The following is a 14880-nucleotide window of genomic DNA, read 5'->3' as shown; positions in this document are numbered from 1 at the left end:
ATGTTTGCTGAATGGTCAAATTAGCATCTTCCGTTGTTGAGATAGGTCTACTGAGCAAATTGACTCTAAAATTTATACAAAAATACAAACAATTTCTTGCAGATTAATTCGTTTAGCAAAAATATGGTCAAATTTGAATTCCGTTCTGGTACACCAGAACGAAATTACATGGCCTACAGAGGAGTGTAATCACATATAACTCGCAAACGCAAAAACGGATCAATTTTTTCGTGGATATATATCTATTGAAAAATGTCATAAAAAGATATAGGCCTAATATAACAAGATCCAATCTTCAAACAAATTATATACCTAGGCCTGCTGTGGTAGGCTTTGCTTAAAAAATCATAATATGACTATAGTAGAGATTGTACACTTCTAAATTTTGAACTGTTTTGACACCAAAGTGACAGTAATGTATGTTCAGACTGCTTTTTTTTCAAGTGTAAACATATACAAAATAATGCACAATATTTAGCTCTCAGCTGTAAGATGATAAAAAAGGGGTCAAAGTTGGGTAGTGTCTCTTTTGGGACACCCTGTATGTGATCACACCAATATCAGACAGCGGATCAATGATAATCGGTCAGATCATTACTGGTCAGAACTGATGAGTCATTGCAAACAATCGCCTCAGAATCAGACAAAGAAACCAAGATGAATTTAAAGGGCCATACTGCAGTTACTGTCCGTTTTCCTATACACAATACACAGTGCTCTTTCCCATTGACGCGTGACCTTTACAAATAGCCCTACGTTAACAGTATGGGGATATGACTAGTTAACGTCGCTGTGTGAAAAATAACCGGCCAATATTAAAAGTACTCTTCTAAAGTTCTAGAAAATATAGTTTTTAACATGTCCTAAATTTTTAGCTAATTTAGATGTTTGGAAATATTCGTACTTTGGTGTTTTAGTTAATGTTATAGGTAATAGTACATTGCCTAGTTAACGTCGCTGTGTGAAAAATAACCGGCCAATATTAAAAGTACTCTTCTAAAATTCTAGACAATATAGTTTTGTAACATGTCCTAAATTTTTAGCAAATTTAGATGTTTGGAAATACTCGTACTTTGGTGTTTTAGGAAGGATATGTAAACGACAGATAACACCAAAAATATGAAGAAATTATTTCTAAACCGTGTTAAGTCAAAAATCATTATGTTGCTCATTTTCAAGAATGCTGGTTTACAAAAAGCACGACATTGTCTGATTTCGTGAACAAAGCCACACATAACATTGTTTCCTTTCGTTTCCTTTGTAATCGGTTACCCAACTGAAGCTATGAATACCAGCTTTTATTGCGATATCGCACATGAAAACAGTCACTTGTGCACAACCAGAGAAGATCCGATTTAATCAGTTGAGCTGTTTCAATGAGTGTTATCTTGGTTTAATAGCTTTTAATGGGGTTAAGTCCTGCAAAGGTCGAGATGAATTCTACTGTAGACATGACTGCATCATGCATTGGTAAATATTTAGAACAATCAATTTATTTATTGGTATATCTCCAAGAAACTGTTTACGTTGTGTTTATAATTACCAAAATAAGTATTGATGAAATTATACTGATTATGTAATACAACTGTTTACACATCTTAAACATCTGACACGTGTACTAAAAAAGTAAAAATAGATCATTTACACACATAGTGATACGTGTTCAGGTGTTTTAATTAACCCCATGAGAGCTATTCGCTACTTGCACGGTTCCGCCATTAATGCACTATGTGCGGGGAGTGCGTCGAACTGGCAGCATACATGAAAGGAAGAATTATGTAACCTTACACAGAACGTTATGACTAGTTCAATTCCCATTCATGTATGCTGCCAGTTCGAGGCTCTCCCGCACATAGTGCATAATGAACCGTGCAAGAAGTGAATACCTGCCGATTGGTCAAAAGAAGAAATATCATCAATTGGCCCAATCAGCAAAATTTTTAGAATAATGAATATTTCACCACGCAAAAAAATTAGGTTGTATCATTTGCAAGCTCCATTCTGATTCTTAAAGTGAAAATAGCATGTAGGTGTAATTGCCCAATCAGAGGCAATGTTAGATCGGCAGGTAGTGCGGAGGGGGGGGGGGGGACCTTCAGAGATCCGGCGAGGATAAAATAAAAATCCGCACAATTTTTTCGTTCCCAGGGGCGTAGTCGGGATTTATTGGGGGGAGGGTCGAATTTTAAAAAAGTGGACGTTTCCCCCCAATGTAAAATTAGCGTTCTTAGTAGTTTTTGGTCGAAGAAAGGAAGAGGCCATTTTTTAAAATGTGAGATTCTGAAGGATTGAACCCCCTCCTTAGAGTAGCCTACCACAAAAAGCCTTGGAAGTGACCAAAATCACTTATATGTATAAAGTTTTCCTAAAGTATTAAAGTATTCCAAAGTCTTGAATTTTTTTTTTTTAATCTGACAAATCCCAGAAAATGAAGGGGGGGGGGCAGTATCTGATTAAGTTTCTGTCGTGCTGCATTACCCGTCATGAAATATTTGCCAAAAATGTAGGCCTATGTCAAAATCGGGCTCCTTGCACCTTTTATTTTCCTTTGCCTTCCCGATTTTCTCCTTAGTTGCTTTGTTAGGCATGTTAGGGCACTTTTTATCATTATTTTTTTGTCGGGGTACTCTGATCAGATACTTTTAAAATGGCCGAGAAAAACTTAATCATATACTACTGTTAAATAAATGGGTCATTATGGGTGTGCCCCGATCACGGGCCAAAAATACCGATGATTGTCCTCATTGTGAATTGTCCTTGGGTGAAAAGAAATGAACATTTTGTCAAAATAAATATAATGTCAAAATCGCCCATTTTACTTGTTTCCTCATTTGTATCGAAAGTGGTATTCGATATGTCCTTTGTTTAACGAATAATCCGTGCCAAGGTGTATCTTGATTATTCATGCAAATGCTTAGCCAACATTTTGATATAATTCATTGCATGTATGTTGCCGCCGTGCCAGGGTTCTAAGTGTCACCAATGACATTTACTTATTTCTATCGGAAGTGGTATATGCCTACTACAAAAGCTAGATGTACCCTCTTTATTGGAATTATTTGTAATCTGTGCAAAGGTGTGTCATGATTATTCATGCATATGTAAAAATTGTCGTACCAGGGTTCTACCATCACCAAACAGTCTCTGTTTACATTTCAACCCGAACGTCACTGGTTTGTGTACAAAGACATGATTTCATTTATTTCACTAATAAAGAATGCTGAGAAGTTTCGTGTTGTTTAGAAATAAGGAAATAATTGAAGAAATAAATGAAGAAATAAAGCAAAGAAGAATGAATTAATGAAGGAAAGAAAGCAAGCAAGCAAGAAAGCACGCAAGCAAGCAAGCAAGCAAGCAAGCAAGCAAGCAAGCAAGCAAGCAAGAAAGAAAGAAAGAAAGATTTAAGACAAAATTAACAATTTACATGAATCTGAAGTACAGAAATTATTGCTACATGTATTTGAATGGGGCTTCAACTTATTCAACACTGCTGTTTCGTCGTTTTTTGCCAATTTTTTCATTAAAAAAATTCCTAATGACAACTTTGAAGACTCATCCTTCACTTTCAGGAAATTTATACATATATCTTTTTTTTACATAAGGCCCATTCAGTGATCCCAACGCAAGTGTTTATAATTAGGTACAATTCTAGTTTAACCTGTGCACCCTGTATTTTAGGGTTAGGGTTAAGATTAGGGTTAAGGTTATTAGTATACTTGTGCGCAGGGTATACCAGAATTATTCCAAGAATTAATATTGTTTATAAATTGCTTAAAAGTGAAGGATAAGTGATCATAAGTCATTCAAATTGTCATTTTGTATAAAACATTTTGACAAAAAGCGAAGAAAACTGCAGTATTGACAAAGTTGAAGCCCCATTCAAATACATGTTGCTTTAATATATACTGTCATATAGTATATAAATTACAGATTCATGTCTTAAATACACAGCTTCTGGCTGAACCACTATTAGCACATCTATGACAATGAGAAAGGTACCAAAATCTGAATTTTGATGATTTTTACGAACGTCCGGGTGAGCAAATCACTGAAGGGACAAATGAAAACGACAACACAGATCCCGGAATCTGTGATTTATACAGAAACATGATCATATTGACAAAACGGCATGATTTCAGTGAACATTATTTTCAGTTCTTAACACTACTTTAACCATCAATGTATTGACGAAGTGGTAAAAATGAAAATAAATTAGCAAATTAAGAAGAGTTTCTTGTAGTTGGGTTTCCGATGCATTTATAGTCAAACTTGGCAGATACGTTTTAATTATATCAATATTATTGACTGGCTACCTGGGGGATTGGAGTGAACCCAAGAGGCTGAAATATGCCCCAAACATGCTGACTTTGCATGATTTTCCATAAAAATCAGGAGAGGGGGAGGGGGAAGGGCTCTGAAGCCCCCAAAGCCACCCACTGAACATCATAGCCAGGGGGGCAAAGCGGGCAACTGTCTCCATGAAAGGTCTTGCCCCACTCCATCCCTACCTCACCCCTGGGATGCTGGCTGCCCTGGTATGCAAGATTTTAAACCCTTTTTTGCCTATTTTTGTCAACATTTTCCCCCTTCAAAGTTGTCTCCCCCCTTTGACCACCCTCTGCAAAAGTGCTGGCTATGCCACTGCTGAACATGCCACTGAATATACCCATCCTGTAATCAAGACTAATTCAGTACAAGCATCCAATCATGTTCTTTTTTATTCTTTCGACACCCATAGTGTTACTGTCTATGATATTTATTAACAAATTACACAATATAAAAGATGGCTGATTTTATGATATAATTTTTTGAACACCAAAAAGGAAAAAACAAAACGAACACAAACAACAATGACGCATACAAAAGGACAAGTTTCCCATGCTATTTTCATAAAAAAGAGGAAATGCAAATAAAACCAGATTGGCAGGCAAAGTGACTTCAATCCTGATTAAGGTCAAATGTAAATTTCTTTAAATGTTTGCCTAATTTACCTTTAACTTCGGCAATCCTATATTCTGTATTTAGTTTCATTCTCACAAAGTTCATAAAAGCTTGGAAACTGGGAGAAGTCTTTTATGTTGTTTACCAACATGCAGTTTGTTTTCACTATAGCAGTGCAGCACCACACTTATTTTCACCGTTGTGATGCCTGGTCCCATCATAGTAAGGGGCTGTCATTTTCTTCGGAATGGGCCGGGGTCATGAATATACTGGGGTTCATAGAATTTTAGACCCAAAATAGAGGGGGTTGTAATTTTAACACCCAAATTAGGGGTTTTAGGATTATTAAGGGCTGGTGACGCAAAATTTCATGTGCATTCTTTAAGTTAACAATCAAAATATGCACACAATCTTTAGTTATAAATTTTTGTGCACTCCACGCGCCTCCTTTGTACACTTACGATCGTAATTTTAACACGCTCCGCACAATTTCTTCACTCTAAACTTTTGTTGCGCTGTGCGCCTTAGTTCTGGCAATTATCTTGAGTCTGTGTAAGCGTAAGGGGGGGTGTCATAAACATTTCGACCCAAGATAGGGGTATCGTAAAAAATTAACCCACAACAGGGGGTCATAAAAAAATTGACTCCGGTCACCGACATATTCATGACCCCCTTCCGAAGGAAATGACTTCCCCCTAAGATATATAGGTTTGTTTTTGTCTGCTGACTTTAAAAACACACCCTTTTGCTTCTTATTTTATGGATTTTTCAGAAGAAAACACCCTTTCTTAGCAATTTTGAAAATTGTTTGCCCTTCAACAATGCTCTGCTTTTTGGTTAAAACATGAAAGATATTGCAAAGATGCCTCTTTCTTTTTTACAGAAATGTGTACTTAAGAATGTTTTTGATGAGTGCAAACGTGTTTTTTACACCTCTCCACCAGCATATGGTAAATAAATAAACTGAAACTGAATTGGTATAAACCATTGATCAGCATTAGCCAGGCCACTGAGCCAACTCTTAACACTGAGATGGATATTTGATATTTGATATTATGGATATTTGACTGTGTACTGAAACTACATTTAGCTACTTCATGTACTTGCAAGATTTATTTGAAATACAAACATGGCAGATGATATCAAGATGAATAGCTACTGGAAATATCTAATACATAAATGTACAACGAGTCAAGAAACTGAGCAGGGTTTGCGCCTTTTTATTTCCCAAAATAAGAATTTCGGATAATATTATAAGCATGATGACTGCCCAATTATTTTATTTGATTCACAGATGAAGAACACCCTTTTTTACAATTTTGAGAATGCTTTTTGAAAAATAACCCCTTGTTTGTGTGTTTCAAGAGTGAATCATGTTTTTTCAGCAGAAATAACACCATATTTTGCAAAATATCTGACAAGCATTCCTATCTGTGGATACACAGAATGCAGAAGCCATGGTAGTTGGACTGTAGATAGATCTGTATGTGACACAATCTGGTCAGTAGTTGTTGGGAATGTTGGCCGACTTTTTTGCTTGACAGGAAATGTTTAAGAGAATCTTTTAATTAGAGAGGGTTAGTAGATGTTAGGAAGTTCTATCCTACCAGGGTCCCTACATCAGGGGAAATTGGGGTAATTAGGGTGAACTGTCAGTCTTAGGGTAATTGTTAATTAGTCGTTATCTGGTAGTAGTAACTAATTATGATTATTAATTAAGTAATGTCAATGCATTTATACTGAAGCGCAAGCCTATAGGTTAATTCAATCATATTTATTACCAAGTTTCCCAAATATTCTTATAATCCAATTGACTGTCTGTCTTAGGGATCCATTAATTAAGATGTACTGACTATCGTAACATGGTCCTGATATAATAATTGCTTAATTGGATGTCCCCAACATCCTGGATCTAGCTACTTCAGTCTGTCAAAAGTGAAATCATGAATTAATTAGCAACTGCCAAAATACAAAATCATTAATTAATTAGTGATAACATGTCTCAACTGGTAAAATAGAAAATATAAATATGAAATAAGTATACACTAAATAAAATATAGAAATTATCCAGTAGGATACATAAAAATTGGTATTATCCATCCAAATACCTGTCCAAACTGGTTCTATCGGACACTTTAATTAAGTTAACTGTATATAAAGTGTAGTTTGTAGGTCTAACCATTCACTGTTCGATTTGACACGAGAGCAGTAGAACCAGCATCAGCTATGGCCACCAGTTGTAACATTAGTGTGTAGTATAACACATTCATAGGTATATTGGGCAAATCCTGCCCTCTGACTGGACTTCTGTCCTCTGATTGGTCAGTTAAAGATTAAATGGGAGAGTGGTTAGGTACACAAGAAGAAAATGCAGGGACAAGAGTAGGAACCGCAGGAGGCAGTATCTGGTAGTTAGATTGGTAGTTAGGGACATCAGTATAAATATTTGTTTTTGTTAAGAATCCAAAACAACTTACTGCAGTAGGTTCCAAGTCAAATAAAATGCTCAAATATTTTAAGAGAGGTTATTATAGTTCAATAGGGGTATGATGTGGCAGTGAGGTCAGTGCACATTTCATTGGGGCCCAACTTCAAACCCTGTGTGTTCGCTCAAAGTGCTGGCGTACATACGCACAAGCTTAAAGATGCTGTCTAGATTAGCGCGCAAAACAGTTGCCTCAACGCATTGACGTCACTGCCACATACTTACGGATATTTTGTTTGGCCGTTTAGACTGAATTTGGATATATCGTCAGTGCTCTCATCTTTATATTTCCCAATGCCCTGATTCAGAATGAGGTAATACAAAATATGTAGCGCATCATGACCTATGCACTACAGGATGGTAAATGGAACATGCACTTGAGACGCAACACACATAAAATAACTACTATACGACTTTCAAATGTATTTTTCAATCATATTTTATTCAGTATTACCAAGTAACTTGTTAATGCATTTAAACACTTTTGTTTAAAATACACATCGTCAAAAGGTATGCAAGGATAACATAACACAGTTTTCTTGTTTCATATAAAGTCTCTATGTCTTTGAACCATTCGTCGCTGTCTCTGGTTGTGTCTTTCATGTTTTCCTCATCATCATCATCGTACTGGAACAGACCATCAAATTTGGCTTGATACAAATTCATTTTAGGCCTACATAAGTTTATGCTTTTTATCATTCATCATTTATACTTCAGCATGTTCAGTTCACACTAAAATTGGTTTAATTTGTCACAATCAAAATATACAATGAAATCCAAAAACGATATCATATGACAACAAGAAAGAGTCCTTGAATAAGTTCATCAGGATTGTAGATATCAATTATTGGTAAATTATGCTTTACAAATCCACTTGATTACTCACGTTTTAGACGTTTCATCTTCCTACGGAAGACTTCATCAGTAATGTGATGAACCAGCAACACTCCTACTCTCATCTCCGGAGGTGTAGTTCTTTGCAATAGTCGCTTACATATTTTTCAAATAAAATAGTTTTTAAATAACTTATACAACTTATGAATTATCTAAATGTCTATTTAGATTAGTATAGTCTTTATTCAGCATTATCTTCTTCGTCTGTCTCCTCGTCCTCATCTTGTTGGAATAATCCGTCAAATTTGGATTGATGTTTAGGTATCACTCTGCTCAGTGCTTTGTTCACATCCATGCCTTTATCCATTTTCTCTCAAGATCTTCCACAATCTCTTGATAAGTGTCGTCATCTTTAAGGTGTAGGTAACTGGACAAAAAGTCCATATATTTGTTGAAGAAGTTTTTCTTGACTGCCCAAGTGGTCTTCCTATTTGCTTTTTCCTTGGCTTCATCTTCCCTCATGCCTCCATGGACATACTTTTCATACTTCCCAGTCCACATCTCTTCAGTTGATTCCAAGGCTTCTTTCAACCAATCTTGATAGGCTGTATTGTCTTCCAGATCAGAACTAGACTCATTTTCATTCGATGACTCATCATCTTCTACCTCCTTTTCAATCTCAGATTCCTCTTCCTCTGAATTGTCATCTTCATCCGGAGATTCACTTTCAGATTCTTCTCCTGATGAATCTTCAAATCTAGGATTTTTAGATACAGGCTCATAGTTTTTCACCGTAGAATTGTCAGGATCATAGCTCACACTTTCATCCATTGTCGATTTCTCTTCGGCATGTACGCTCTCTGTATGTCTTCTTAAGCTATACCTTCGACCAAAACTTTTATCACACATGTGACAAGTATGGGGTTTGATGGCAGAAATAGAATTCATGATGTTTACTCTTCAAAGGTTTGTCTTCAAATGACAGGAACATTGTAAAAGAAATACTGAATACGAAGACTCTGAAAATATGTGTCATCGGCTTGCAATGTAGATCGCAAAATTTGAAAAAAAGCAAGGAATGTGCAAGATGTTGTGCCGGAAATGTGCAAATAAATGTGCCGGATATGGGCATTTGTGCAAATAAATGTGCCGCATATGTGCAATTGTGCAAATAAATGTGCCGCATATGTGCGATTGTGCAAATAAATGTGCCGGAATGTGCACTGGAATCACGGTGCAAGAAATGTGCGAATGTGCAAATAAATGTGCCGGAAATGTGCGAATGTGCAAATAAATGTGCCGGTTCTTGCACCGTGATTCCAGTGCACATTTCTAGCACAATTCTTTGCACATTCGCACATTTCCGGCAGATTTGTTGCACATTCGCACATTTCCGGCACATTTATTTGCACAATTGCACATATGCGGCACATTTATTTGCACAATTGCACATATGCGGCACATTTATTTGCACAAATGCCCATATCCGGCACATTTATTTGCACATTTCCGGCACAACATCTTGCACATTCCTTGCTTTTTTTCAAATTTTGCGATCTACATTGCAAGCCGATGACACATATTTTCAGAGTCTTCGTATTCAGTATTTCTTTTTACAATGTTCCTGTCATTTGAAGACAAACCTTTGAAGAGTAAACATCATGAATTCTATTTCTGCCATCAAACCCCATACTTGTCACATGTGTGATAAAAGTTTTGGTCGAAGGTATAGCTTAAGAAGACATACAGAGAGCGTACATGCCGAAGAGAAATCGACAATGGATGAAAGTGTGAGCTATGATCCTGACAATTCTACGGTGAAAAACTATGAGCCTGTATCTAAAAATCCTAGATTTGAAGATTCATCAGGAGAAGAATCTGAAAGTGAATCTCCGGATGAAGATGACAATTCAGAGGAAGAGGAATCTGAGATTGAAAAGGAGGTAGAAGATGATGAGTCATCGAATGAAAATGAGTCTAGTTCTGATCTGGAAGACAATACAGCCTATCAAGATTGGTTGAAAGAAGCCTTGGAATCAACTGAAGAGATGTGGACTGGGAAGTATGAAAAGTATGTCCATGGAGGCATGAGGAAGATGAAGCCAAGGAAAAAGCAAATAGGAAGACCACTTGGGCAGTCAAGAAAAACTTCTTCAACAAATATATGGACTTTTTGTCCAGTTACCTACACCTTAAAGATGACGACACTTATCAAGAGATTGTGGAAGATCTTGAAGAGAAAATGGATAAAGGCATGGATGTGAACAAAGCACTGAGCAGAGTGATACCTAAACATCAATCCAAATTTGACGGATTATTCCAACAAGATGAGGACGAGGAGACAGACGAAGAAGATAATGCTGAATAAAGACTATACTAATCTAAATAGACATTTAGATAATTCATAAGTTGTATAAGTTATTTAAAAACTATTTTATTTGAAAAATATGTAAGCGACTATTGCAAAGAACTACACCCTCCGGAGATGAGAGTAGGAGTGTTGCTGGTTCATCACATTACTGATGAAGTCTTCCGTAGGAAGATGAAACGTCTAAAAACGTGAGTAATCAAGTGGATTTGTAAAGCATAATTTACCAATAATTGATATCTACAATCCTGATGAACTTATTCAAGGACTCTTTCTTGTTGTCATATGATATCGTTTTTGGATTTCATTGTATATTTTGATTGTGACAAATTAAACCAATTTTAGTGTGAACTGAACATGCTGAAGTATAAATGATGAATTATAAAAGCATAAACTTATGTAGGCCTAAAATGAATTTGTATCAAGCCAAATTTGATGGTCTGTTCCAGTACGATGATGATGATGAGGAAAACATGAAAGACACAACCAGAGACAGCGACGAATGGTTCAAAGACATAGAGACTTTATATGAAACAAGAAAACTGTGTTATGTTATCCTTGCATACCTTTTGACGATGTGTATTTTAAACAAAAGTGTTTAAATGCATTAACAAGTTACTTGGTAATACTGAATAAAATATGATTGAAAAATACATTTGAAAGTCGTATAGTAGTTATTTTATGTGTGTTGCGTCTCAAGTGCATGTTCCATTTACCATCCTGTAGTGCATAGGTCATGATGCGCTACATATTTTGTATTACCTCATTCTGAATCAGGGCATTGGGAAATATAAAGATGAGAGCACTGACGATATATCCAAATTCAGTCTAAACGGCCAAACAAAATATCCGTAAGTATGTGGCAGTGACGTCAATGCGTTGAGGCAACTGTTTTGCGCGCTAATCTAGACAGCATCTTTAAGCTTGTGCGTATGTACGCCAGCACTTTGAGCGAACACACAGGGTTTGAAGCTGGGCCCCCAATGAAATGTGCACTGACCTCACTGCCACATCATACCCCTATTGAACTATAATAACCTCTCTTAAAATATTTGAGCATTTTATTTGACTTGGAACCTACTGCAGTAAGTTGTTTTGGATTCTTAACAAAAACAAATATTTATACTGATGTCCCTAACTACCAATCTAACTACCAGATACTGCCCCCTGCGGTTCCTACTCTTGTCCCTGCATTTTCTTCTTGTGTACCTAACCACTCTCCCATTTAATCTTTAACTGACCAATCAGAGGACAGAAGTCCAGTCAGAGGGCAGGATTTGCCCAATATACCTATGAATGTGTTATACTACACACTAATGTTACAACTGGTGGCCATAGCTGATGCTGGTTCTACTGCTCTCGTGTCAAATCGAACAGTGAATGGTTAGACCTACAAACTACACTTTATATACAGTTAACTTAATTAAAGTGTCCGATAGAACCAGTTTGGACAGGTATTTGGATGGATAATACCAATTTTTATGTATCCTACTGGATAATTTCTATATTTTATTTAGTGTATACTTATTTCATATTTATATTTTCTATTTTACCAGTTGAGACATGTTATCACTAATTAATTAATGATTTTGTATTTTGGCAGTTGCTAATTAATTCATGATTTCACTTTTGACAGACTGAAGTAGCTAGATCCAGGATGTTGGGGACATCCAATTAAGCAATTATTATATCAGGACCATGTTACGATAGTCAGTACATCTTAATTAATGGATCCCTAAGACAGACAGTCAATTGGATTATAAGAATATTTGGGAAACTTGGTAATAAATATGATTGAATTAACCTATAGGCTTGCGCTTCAGTATAAATGCATTGACATTACTTAATTAATAATCATAATTAGTTACTACTACCAGATAACGACTAATTAACAATTACCCTAAGACTGACAGTTCACCCTAATTACCCCAATTTCCCCTGATGTAGGGACCCTGGTAGGATAGAACTTCCTAACATCTACTAACCCTCTCTAATTAAAAGATTCTCTTAAACATTTCCTGTCAAGCAAAAAAGTCGGCCAACATTCCCAACAACTACTCTGGTCCATAGGTGCCAAAGGCGACAAATTTGAAATTGAGATCTATATAATAGCCTATTATGTTTGTAAGGTAATAATTATAGTAGCTAAATTTTCAAAAATACCTCCTTTGGCTCTCATGGAACAGATCGTGTCATATGTGTAGACATTATGAAGTTTTCACCTTTCCTCTACATGCCTACAAATGCAGTCAAGCCAAATGACTAATTTTACACATTTGTCAAAATTCCACTTTGAATTATGACCAAACAAGACAGTGGTCAAATTCTTTTGTTATCTATGCCCGTGGTAACGGGGCATAGATATTGTATTTGTTGTGTTTAGTCTTCGACTTTTTCTTCTCCTTAAGACCACTTCTTTGCACTCCTCTAGCTCAAGAACTAAAGTAGCCTCGGGGCCTATACTTGGTATAAAGATGGCACATGACCCTAAAATTTCCTAGGGTAGCCTCGACCCCAGAGGTCAAAGGTCATGGGCTACAGGGGGCAATATGTGTAAAATTTCAAACAGCTCTAGCTCAAGAACTATAGCGCCCTCAGGGTTCATACTTAGTATAATGATGGCCCATGATCCCTAGAAGTAACTTATGGTAGCCTCGACCCCAGGGGTCAAAGGTCACAGGCTACAGGGGGCAATATGTGTAAATTTTTAAAACCGCTTTAGCTCAAGAACTATAGCGCCCTCAGCGTTCATACTTAGTACAATGATGACCCATGACCCTTAGATATTTTCTGCAGTAACATCGACCCCAGAGGTCAAAAGTCATGGGCTACAGGGAGCAATATGTGTAAAATTTCAAACATCTCCAGCTCAAGAACTACAGCGCCCTCAGGGTTCATACTTGGTACAATGATGGCCCATAACCCTAGATGTATTCTGTGGTAGCCGCAACCCCAGAGGTCAAAGTTCAAAGGATTTAAACTGCAAATTAGGTACAAACTATTAACACAGTGTAGCGCAATAGGCCGCATTTTGTTAGCTACCTGTATTTGCAATGATAACGGCCTGAATCGTACGTCAAGGAAACTGATCACTTGACAAAAACTCCCTTAAAAGGGAATGTGATTTTGGTTCCTTGGACCACCTCAATAGGTTGTCATGATGGGACAAGGAGTCTGGTGGTGTTTAAAAGAGAGTGAGGGTCCTGATGGGGTATAAGAGAGAGTGTAGGCTTAGTAGTGTATTAGAGAGCGTGTGGGGCTGTGGGCCAGTCTGGTGGTGTAAGAGCGTGAGTGTCTGGTGGGGTATAAGAGAGAGAGAGAGTGAGGGGGGTCTGGGAGTATTAGAGAGAGTGTGGTCCAGGCTGGTGGTGTTTTAGAGAGATTGATGGTCTAATGGGGTATAAGAGAGAGTGAAGGCTTGGTAGGGTATAAGAGAGAGTGTGGGCCAGTCTGGTGGTGTTTTAGAGAGAATGCGTGTATAGTGGAGTATAAGAGAGAGTTAAGGCTTGGTGGGGTATTAGAGAGAGTATGGGTCAGCCTGGTGGTGTTTTAGAGCGAGTGAGTGTCTGGTGGAGTATAAGATAGAGTGAGGGTCTGGTGGGGTATTAGAGAGACTGGTCCAGTCTGGTGGTGTTTTAGAGAGAGTGATGGTCTGGTGGGGTATAAGAGAGAGTGAGGGTCTTGTGGGGTATTACAGCTTATTACAGAGAGTGTGGACCAGTCTGGTGGTGTTTTAGAGCGAGTGAGTGTCTGGTGGAGTATAAGAGAGCGTGACGGTCTGGTGGGGTATTAGAGAGAGTATGGTCCAGTCTGGTGGTGTTTTGGAAAGATTGATTGTCTGATGGGATATAAGAGAGAGTGAAGGCTTGGTAGGGTATAAGAGAGAGTGTGGGCCAGTCTGGTGGTGTTTTAGAGAGAGTGAGTGTATAGTGGAGTATAAGAGAGAGCGAAGGCTTGGTGGGGTGTTAGAGAGAGTATGGGTCAGCCTGGTGGTGTTTTAGAGCGAGTGAGTTTCTGGTGGAGTATAAGAGAGAGTGAGGGTCTGGTGGGGTATCAGAGAGAGTGTGGTCCAGTCTGGTGGTGTTTTAGAGAGAGTGAGGGTCTGGTGGGGTATAAATGAGAGTGAAGGCTTGGTAGGGTATTAGAGAGAGTGTGGGCCAGTCTAGTGTAATGAGCATTACATGTATATCAAACGAAAGTTTACAACAAGGGGCTTCACATGGTGCTCACCAAGTTTTCGTTTGTGAATAGG

This window comes from Amphiura filiformis, chromosome 13 (genome assembly GCF_039555335.1).
Source record: "Amphiura filiformis chromosome 13, Afil_fr2py, whole genome shotgun sequence".
Classification (NCBI taxonomy): Eukaryota; Metazoa; Echinodermata; class Ophiuroidea; order Amphilepidida; family Amphiuridae; genus Amphiura; species Amphiura filiformis.
Note: the sequence above shows the minus strand (reverse complement) of the source record.